Source organism: Musa acuminata, chromosome BXJ2-6, assembly GCF_036884655.1.
Source record: "Musa acuminata AAA Group cultivar baxijiao chromosome BXJ2-6, Cavendish_Baxijiao_AAA, whole genome shotgun sequence".
Lineage (NCBI taxonomy): Eukaryota > Viridiplantae > Streptophyta > Magnoliopsida > Zingiberales > Musaceae > Musa > Musa acuminata.
In genome coordinates, this window is record NC_088343.1 from 4897570 (window position 1) to 4907318 (window position 9749).

At 35.1% G+C, this 9749-nt stretch overlaps 1 pseudogene; it reads right to left on the bottom strand.

The window, feature by feature from the left end:
• Positions 1-3594: 3594 nt before the first annotated feature.
• LOC135613421 (putative vesicle-associated membrane protein 726) lies at positions 3595-7950 on the bottom strand (annotated as a pseudogene).
• Between the last annotated feature and the right edge of the window lie 1799 nt (positions 7951-9749).

Consider the following 9749-nt stretch of genomic DNA (forward strand, 5'->3'; position numbering starts at 1 on the left):
TGGCTCATAGTAGACCATCGCTCTGCATTTACGTCGGCATTACTCGACAACTACGTTGGCATCGAGACAAGGGCCGCTTAACATCTATATCAACGTTCGTATAGTTGTCACAATCTCCCGCAATATTGTCAGCTGTCTGAAAATATAATTCAGATGTTGAAATTATTTTTTTGTCAATTATTTTTGTGCTTTTATTTAGGACAAATGGAGATAGATATTTTGATTTCATAATTATAAAAATTTTAATATAAATTTTTTAAGTCTAGAAACTTAGTAAAAAAAAAAAAAAAAAAGGAGGATTCGATGGAGAGATAGAACAACGCAGTTAAGTCTAGAGACTTAAGTTCGAGTTAAGAGGTCTTAAGTGTTCGGATTGTAGTTGAAATTTATCTACAACAAATATTTTATTTTGTAAACAATTGAAATATATCTCAATAAAGAATAATATGTTAAAAACGAAAAAAAGGGATTCGATGGAGAGATAGAACAAAGCAGTCATACCGTCAATCACCTATCACGTCTTTGGTTGTAATGGAGCGGCTCGGTTGACTCCAATTGGATTCCGTTTCGATCGAGTCAATCGTGCTGGGTTGGAAATTTCATACCGACGGCCCGCCCATGTTGTCTTGGTCGTAATAAAGGGCTAAAAACTTGGCCCACTACTTGACAAAATGGATTCAATGGACGAAGAGATAGAACAAAAGCAATCGAACCTTTCGGTCACCATCGTGTCTTGGCTCGTGCAAGACTCGACTCGGATTCCATTTCGATCGAATCAATCATGCTGACTTGGAAACTTCATACCACTCGGCCAATATGTCTTGGTCATAATTTAAAACTTGACCCACTATTTGACGAGCTTCTTACTATTTAAAGTCCTCTTTTTATCATCGTATTTTTTTTAATAAAAAATAATAAAAAAAATAATTTACTGATTGTCGATCTTTCATTGATGTGATCGTCATCGGCTTTGTTGGCTACGGAAGAGGAGGAAGTCATTATGTCGATCATCGACCCAATTTTTCTTTTTATACTCGATCTTCTGTCAACTCTGTTGCCTACGAAAAGGGGGAAAAAGATGAGAAGAAAAAAAAGATGAAATGGAGAAGGAAGAAAGAAAAAAAAAAGAAAGATATTTTGATACATTTGCAAAGGAGTATTTTAGATATATTAAAATTAAAATGAATTAAAAAAACTAAACTACATCTGATGACACTGTTTCCAAAAGAGGTTGATTTTGAATGGTGTTTCAATTGATTTTCTAGTTAGAATAATATTTTATTATTATTATTATTATTTTATAGTAATTTTATGTTTTTAGTATTATTTTATCTTGACTAACTTTGAGCTTCGATATCCCAGAAGATTAAATATAATCGATAGCCACAGCTGTGCAGGTGTTAGAACATCCTGGTTGGAGATGGTGGTGACATGATTGAGATCTGATCCGTGAAACAGGTCTGCTGCTTGGGACTCTGTCTTTGCTCCCCGGTCTCTTCAAAGATGGTGCAAGAAAAGAAGCAATAAAGAGAGAAGCAAAAGGGAAAGCTACTTTGGTAGTTGAATTGCCATTCTGGATATACGTTCTCTCTCCTCCTGCTTTGTGTCATTCCATAGCTAAGTCGATTGATACGAGACTAGATGAATTGTCATGCATATTTAAGCTATTTTCTCGATGACCTTACACTGCTCGTTTCTCACCGCCAGTAAACCACATCAATATCCTCGCACATACACATGCACATGCAGTGAGAGGAGAGAGAGAGAGAGAGATTAAACTATTCGATTTGCTCATCTTTCCATGGCAAGCCATGGTAGTATAGTTGCTCGTAGGATTGTTCTTTTGTGATCGAGCTTAGTGTTTTAGATTTACTTTCCTTCTAAATCAGTAAAGAGGATGACAAATCTCTTCACATCAAGATTTCTAGAACGAACTGCTTGTTTCAACAACAGTCGGCAAAGCAAGGATGTCATGCGTGGCTAATGTTTCAGGAGTCTTTGAAGGTGGCCCATTTCATGGAGACATGCAAGCTGAGACCCACACTCTGCAATCCTTCTTGCGAACAGAAGCCTCCATTCTTTTGCGCACCACTATGCTTCGACCGGAGGTTGTCGAAGTCTCCCCAATCTCCTGAGAAGCACACCCATAGACACGATGCAGTATCAGCTTCATCGATCCCAACAGTCACAAAGTCTTCCCTTAGATATGCTACGCATCGATTTCAGAATGAGACGAGAACGAGCAGGAAGAAATCAATCACAAGTTGTGCAAACAAGCACCAGGAAAAGAACCTATAGAGCTCGGTAGATCTCAAAAAGCTTAAGCGAAAACATCGTGAGCTGTATTGTGTACCTGTTGTGAATGGGATCAGGCCCCTTGGGCACTCTCCTCTTGCAGGCATTGAGCGGGTCCAAGCTCCTGTTCATGGTGAGCATGTCTCTTGCTGAAGCCACGACTGCAACAGGCACCGGCGGTGGTGTTCCTCCGCTAATCGTGGATGCAGAGAGAAGGAGCTCGATACACAAGCAGCATACTAGGCCAGTAACCAAGGCCCTCGTGGACCTACCACCGCACATTCTTCCCCTTCTCCTAAATCCTCCTCCCTTGGAACAGCAGGTTGCCGATCGGAGTCGGAAGAGCAAAGCCAGGGAGAGAGGTGTGGGATGCTGTTGTCTTGTGGAGGGGATTGGTGTGTGTGTCTTTCTCTTTACGTATCTTCAAGAGATGGGAGGCATTTTTTGGTGCAGTTTCGTACAATCTAAAAGTAAATGCAAAAAAGGAATACGATAAGAAGAATCCCATGCTTGGGACCAAAAATGGCCCCACGAACTGCTTTATATGCTTGGCTTTGTGTTGGAGCTCAAAACTGCTCGTGCTCAGCTCAACCAAGCGTGTTCTGATCCACCTTTCTTGCCCAATAGATTAAAGTTGGATGTGAGTGAGGGACTTCGTGGTTTGCAACTGAGAGAGAGAGAGAGAGAGAGAGAGAGAGAGAGAGAGAGAGAGAGAGAGAGGCAATGTGTAGAAGCAGATGGTCCCAGTAAACTACAGAGAGGGACAAATGGACCATCAAAATAAAACAAGAACAAGGAGAAAAAGGGCTACATTGCCATTGGGAAACACCGAATACAGTTCATGACAGAAGAAGATGTGTACTGGATGGGAACAAAAAGTGATGAGATGACAAAGACATCAAATGCTTCAAGATTTGGATTCAGTCATACTGAGGCTTAATTCTCCTGACAATTGAGGGAATTCAATTTTTAGATTTGTGTGTAACCAACCTGACATCTTGGTTGGAGATTTAAGCCACCTTCTGAGTAAGCAATTTGGCTGCTCCCGTGCAAACATCTCTGCTAATGATTACAATTTTTACAATGGCTGCTTCAGTGTAAAAGGAAATCATCCAATTCCAAATGATGACATCTCAGCTAAATTATTACAGGTGTGATTTCTTATTCTGCTCCAGTGCAAACAGCAAACAATGGATCGTCCATGACATGCAGTGAAACTATAAATTTTGAACTTTACATCAGAGTTTCAACTCATATGACAAGAAAGAACATACAAAGTCAATCCAAGATTCCGGGTGATTAAAGTGAAGCTGTAAAATCCTCATTTATTATAGAATATGCTAAACCATGTAAAGCAACAATATGTGTAAGTTGTAAATGATATATTCATATAGAAAGGAGAGGCGGCAGTGGGCACTCAGAAGCACTGGAAGCCATGGCAAATAGACAAAAATATGAGGAGAATTAGTGCGATAATGATGCCAAAGACAATCAGCTTTATCTTCATATTCTCTATCCACAGTTTCCTCTTCATCTTTGTACCCTGTTGCCTGAAATCTTGTGCCTGAAATTCCATACGTCGGAGATCCATTAGAACTATGAACATGAAAAATCAAGATCAACATGCTAGAAATGAGTAGAAAAAGACCACAAATTCTCCTATCCAAAACAACTAACAAATATACTACTACCTACTACATCCATACTTATGTATGACAAAATGCATTTTGTACCTGGGAGCGAAGGTTTTCTGTTTTGTCAACAAGCAGCTCAATTTTCTCCCCACGATCAAGAACCTAAAAACAGCAGAAATGGGAACAATAACTTACTTTTGTATCGGCAAGAAAACAAGTTGGAATAAATAAACTTCACACATAACTGGAGGATTAAACAGCAAAAAACATCACCTTCTCAATATTTTCCATCATGACTCCTTTTACTTCAGAAACCTGAGCTTTCACTTTGGCCAGTTTGTTTATCTCCTCAGGGTGCTCCACGCAATATTTCATGTGCTCCTTAAGCTTAGACCTGATATGTCAGTGATAACTTCATAATCTAATATGCTAAAACAAACCTACAACAACTAGGTTGGAGGAGAAAAAAAGGTACTTGAACTCTCGGTTTAGGCTTTTGGCTGTAGCCGTTGAAGCTTTTCCTCCTCCATATCTTTTATTGAAGTCCTCCTTAACCCTCTCTAGAAAGGCTATGGGAATTTGCCTGCCAGCCGACTCAACAGCAACCACACAATAAGCTGCAACATTGATATCTCAATTAAGCTCCGATAAGTAAAACCAATACAAGAAGCATCTATTAGAATGTCTGGAATGTAAACAACCATTAACCTATTACAAGAAACCTAGTAACCTGCCCGTTGCTATTTGGACAAAGTAATGGGACTTGGAGAAATATGTCAAAAGGCATGTGTGAGACCAAAACACATTGAGAAAAATATCACCCTGGTTTGTGAACCTATGTTGTTCTTATTGACAACACTTTTGTTAGAATCCAAAGTGTGGTTTAGTGGAAATTCCAACAAGTGCTTCTTGTGAGCAAAAAGAAAATGCTACAAGTTGCAATTGCACGTGTAGCTGTTTGGATGCCGGCAGTATAGTTACTAATTATAGTTGCAACTAAAATAGGAGTGGTGGCTAGTGCTCAGAGAGGAAGGAACTTTATCAACATCCTCCAAGAAACAAGCTATATAAATGTGACATGTATAATCTTCTAGCTTCGTATGTCCTGTATACTACTATACTACTATGAGTCATTTCATTCGTATTATGCGCAGCAAAAAATGGTTGAGCATCTAGTTAAACACCAATTAAAGAAAATACATCAATAACCACTTGATTCCATTGTGTTAGCCTAATAGCTAACTATATACCTGTAAATAAGGAAAAACATTTGTTTCTAGGGTTTACTTGAAGGAACTAAAATTATTTATGGCTAGTTATTGACAGCATCCATGTGCAATTTGCTAGTTCATCATTAACTATATCTACCAAAACCCCTTGCATCCCTAAGAGAGGTATCCTATGGAGCTTCTCAAAAACTTTAGCTGTTTTATATTTTATAAACATTTCATATAACTTGACAGGTAAACTTTTAGTTGTAAAGATTCTAAATCTAGTCAAGGGATTTCTCAATCTTCAAAAAATTAAATTGGTCTAATGGACCAAATTTAGAAAAGGCTAGAGAAGATGAGAATATTCTAGACCTAATGTGATTAACCAAGCTTCTAACTGTTCTTTCCACCTAACAAATTTTGAGCAATTGTCTTTGTTGATGCACTAGTGTTTTATTGTCTTGATCATTGTTGTTGTGCTAGTGTATAATTGCAAAAGTGATAGATTTTATGTTCAAGTCCACATAACAATATTATGCACTATCTAATGTAATAAAAAACTTTTCAAAAATATTAGTATAAAAAATAAATTTGAGAAATTGAACCACAACTTGAGATTGAAGATTAATCTAGGGTCACTAGGCAAATTCTAAATTTTTCGTAAGCAAAAAGATAAATCAAGAAGAGCTATATCATGCAAATGTCTTGATCATTGTTGTCGTCGTTTATTCATTGAGCAAAAATGCAATTGATAATTTCTATATTCTTCATTTTTTTAATTTGTTATGATATTTGTTTCAAGCAAATAATTATAAGATACCTATTCGTAAGAACTTTTATTTCCCTTTAATTCAAAATTATAATTTAAAATAATTAACGATAGTTATGAAATTTAAATCCTGATATTTAGATCTAATTTTCATAATTTTAAAGTATTACAACACAGAATAGTTGAATAAGTCAAGGAAAAGATGTAAATTTTGAAACATTCTAGACAAAATTTAAAACTACTTAGAATGAAAGACCAGGAGTTTCATTTCGAAATAAAAAAAATAAGTGACTATTTATTCCGGAAAAGGGGATGTAAAAATATTTGCAAGCTGGTCCAAATAAGTATTATTTTTAACAATGAATAAAATACTGTTTTAAATTAAATATCATATAGAAATAAAACAGCTAATAAAACTCTTTTATCAAATAGAAAACTAATTTGACAGGCAAAAATAAAAACTGTCTTTTAAAGATAGAAATGTTCAGTTTTCTAAATTTGTGTTTTCTGAATCAGTAACATTTTTTGCTGAACAGACTTCTTTTATAAGAAACAAAATCTGTTGATATTTCTAAAATAATTATTTTTGAACAATTATAATTTTATTTGAAAAAAAAAATTATTTTTATAAATGAATCTGAGATATTTAATTTAGAACTCTAATTTAATAACTGTTTTTAGAAATTTAGCATAAATACTTGTTTCAAGTAAAGAAGATACATTAAAAATAGAAATATGTTTTTCCAAAAAATAAAATAATTTTCTGTAAAAAAAAAAAAAATTCATATCTAAGATATTAATTTAAAAATATAAAATATCCAATAAATTTTCAGAAGTAAGGTCTCTAAATTAGTTTCATTCGAACTTGAATAAAGTCCTTCCAATATTTTCTTGCTTTATTAGATGACATGCTAATTGTTGATGACAATATTAAGAACAATACATATTTGAAAAACAAATCTGTCTGAAAGAGACTAACAATGTGTAAATAAAGAAATCGTTATCATAACTTGCAAAGAAAAAAAAAAAGAAAGAAACAAAAGAGAATGTTTGAGGGAGAAAGCATAATATTCTATCAGAGAAGTAGAAACCTTTATTGATTAGATGGCTGATTTATGTTGACTTTCATGATTTTCAGCACTCATTCTTTTTAATTTCATTAGAATTAACATTAATCTCGATGATTGGTATTGATTTATGAAAAACTTACTCCTACTCTGTTATTTAACATCTCTATTGATAAGATATTAGCTTTCTCCATGGTGTATTTGTAAAGCGCATCTAGGTGATTATATTATGGACCAAAAGTTATTCTTGTGGATAGTTGATCTAAAGAGGACTTTAGAAATTGTAACAATTTTAATTTATCTTGCCTTGCATGTGATTGTATTCTTTATTGTTCCATTCCTTTTTTGATTGGCTTAAGTATTGTTATTTATTAGAGCTTAATATATTATTTTTGACCTACACGAAGAGGAAAAAGACAATCTTTAAATGTTGCACATTCATGCATCTTTTCCGAACGTTCAAAAACATAACACGTGGTCCAAGAACACCAGAAACCACGGAAGCAACCGAATCAATCGCACAAAACCTTACACGATCCATCCAAAACTACGCCACAGAGCTAACATTCTCCCCACCGATCAACCGCAAGATAGAAACGCGACAAAAATCGACCAAATCGCAAGACAGGGGATTCGGGGACTCACTGTAACCATCTTGGACGAGGTAATTGAAGGTGTGGCCGTCGCAATTGTAGGTAAACTTGTTGCTGGTGGCGGGGAGCTTTTGGAGGCATTGGGAGGCGACGGTGGTGAAGTTGCCGGTGAACTCGGTGTATTCCGCCAAGATCACCGTCCCTCGGGCGACGAAACTATAGATCAGAGATTGCTGCCCCATCTCCCCGCCACCAGAAGGAGAAACCGTAACCCTAGATCTGCAGAAGCTCTAAGGGAGGAGGAGCGTGAGGAGATCGAGCAATGACGACGTAAAAAGGGGCTGTTCTGTTTTTATTATTCGCATTTGGAAGCTCGGGGAAATGATGCCAAGAATAAATGTTTATGCATCCCACGGGTTCTATTTTTGGGAGGGATCCGTTCCGTTTCAGGGAGAAGCGTGTTTTGCCCTTACCCTCTTCGATGTTAAGGGATGACAGCAGTTGTTGAGGTTGGTTTTGGTATTGTCCAAGTTTTTGATGCATTTATGAATTAAAAATAATGTTTATCTTTATTTACACCTTTTTTTTTTTAGAAAATTCATTTAATGGTCATCGCTTAACAGTTAATTTTAGATGGTCTGAGATCCAATGTGTAGGGACGAAATCCAAATGACAATTTTTGTTTTTGAATTTTACTATTTGTTTGTCGGACATTATCGGATTATAAATTTTTTATTATTTAATTTTTACAAATTAAAAAAATATTATTTTATTAAATGAAGATAGGGTTATTCATATATTATCCTTTATTTTTAACTTTTTTTTATTTATAAATAATAAATTATATTTGATCCCAAAATCTTGTCATTGTTAATCAAATTATTTATAATTTAATATATAAAAAATTATGAGTGAATTTTTGAAAAAAAATCTCTACTTTTTGAAATTGTCCCTATAGAGCATTTACTTTTAAAAAAATTCCAAAAGAGTGCGCGCTGCGCTTGTGAAAAAAATCATTTTGTCACTTCTTATGTTAGACTCATAACCTATGAGAGGCGCCTCCATTAACCTCATCGACCTATTATATGCTTCGCCCATAACTCTCACGACGACAAAGGCGTGTGCCCTTCTCCTCCTTTCTCCTTTACGATCAATAACGAGGGCACATGGGTCGCCTCATCTCCTTCTTCACCTATGGTTAACGACACAAGGGAGGCTTAGAGGTGACGAGAATGGCTATGGGTAAGTAGAGAGGGTGGGTCTACAAGCGACAATGGTAATGGCTACGGGCGATTATTCGGGATGAAAGCATGACCACACGAGGTAAAAGATAATGGCCAATAGGAGTAAATGGGTCATTTTGAAAAAAAAAAATATATTGTTTCAAAAATTTTTAAAGTAGAGGCATCTCAGTGAAATATTTTGAAGTATGAACTTATTTTGAAAATTGACTCAAAATATATTCGATAAGGTCTCAACCTCCCAATCTTTGTTAAATAGACCTAATACACCATTATGAGTAATATTTTAATAAAAAATATTAGATAAAATTTTTAATCATCAAATTCAATAAGTATGTTCTAATATTTTATGTATGCTTTATGTATAAAAATCGAGTATTTGGAATCATTATTCTTTGATAAGTAAATATATTATTACTAGATAAATATTTTAAATATGAAAAATTTATTGAATGAGGTACTAATTGATTGATCTGGTATACCATCACATTAAGTGTACAAATTTATCAAATAAAATTTAAAATAAATATATTTTTGATGATTAGATATTGTTAGAAAAAAATATCGTGATGTCTTAGTCAACCCGACGTGGTCCATACCCGTGTGTGTAAGAATGTCCGAAGTATCTCGAAGTATTGCACTCCCGATATGAAAGTATTGTGTTATTAAGGTAGATGTATTCACGCTCCCGAGTTAAAAGTATTGTACTCCTAAGGTGGAGGTATCGTATTCTCGATGTACCACTTACATGAAGATTAAGATCGAAAGAGGTTTCTAGACCCAATTTTTTTAATGCTCAAATTAATAATATGAGGCCCCTAAATATGTGCTCAAATAGTTCAGAAAAGGAGAGAGCTCTCTCCTTTTCCTTGTTTAGAATATATTTTTATAAGTAGAGGAACTAAGCTTGTGATGACCTTATCATGAAGGAAGAGAAAA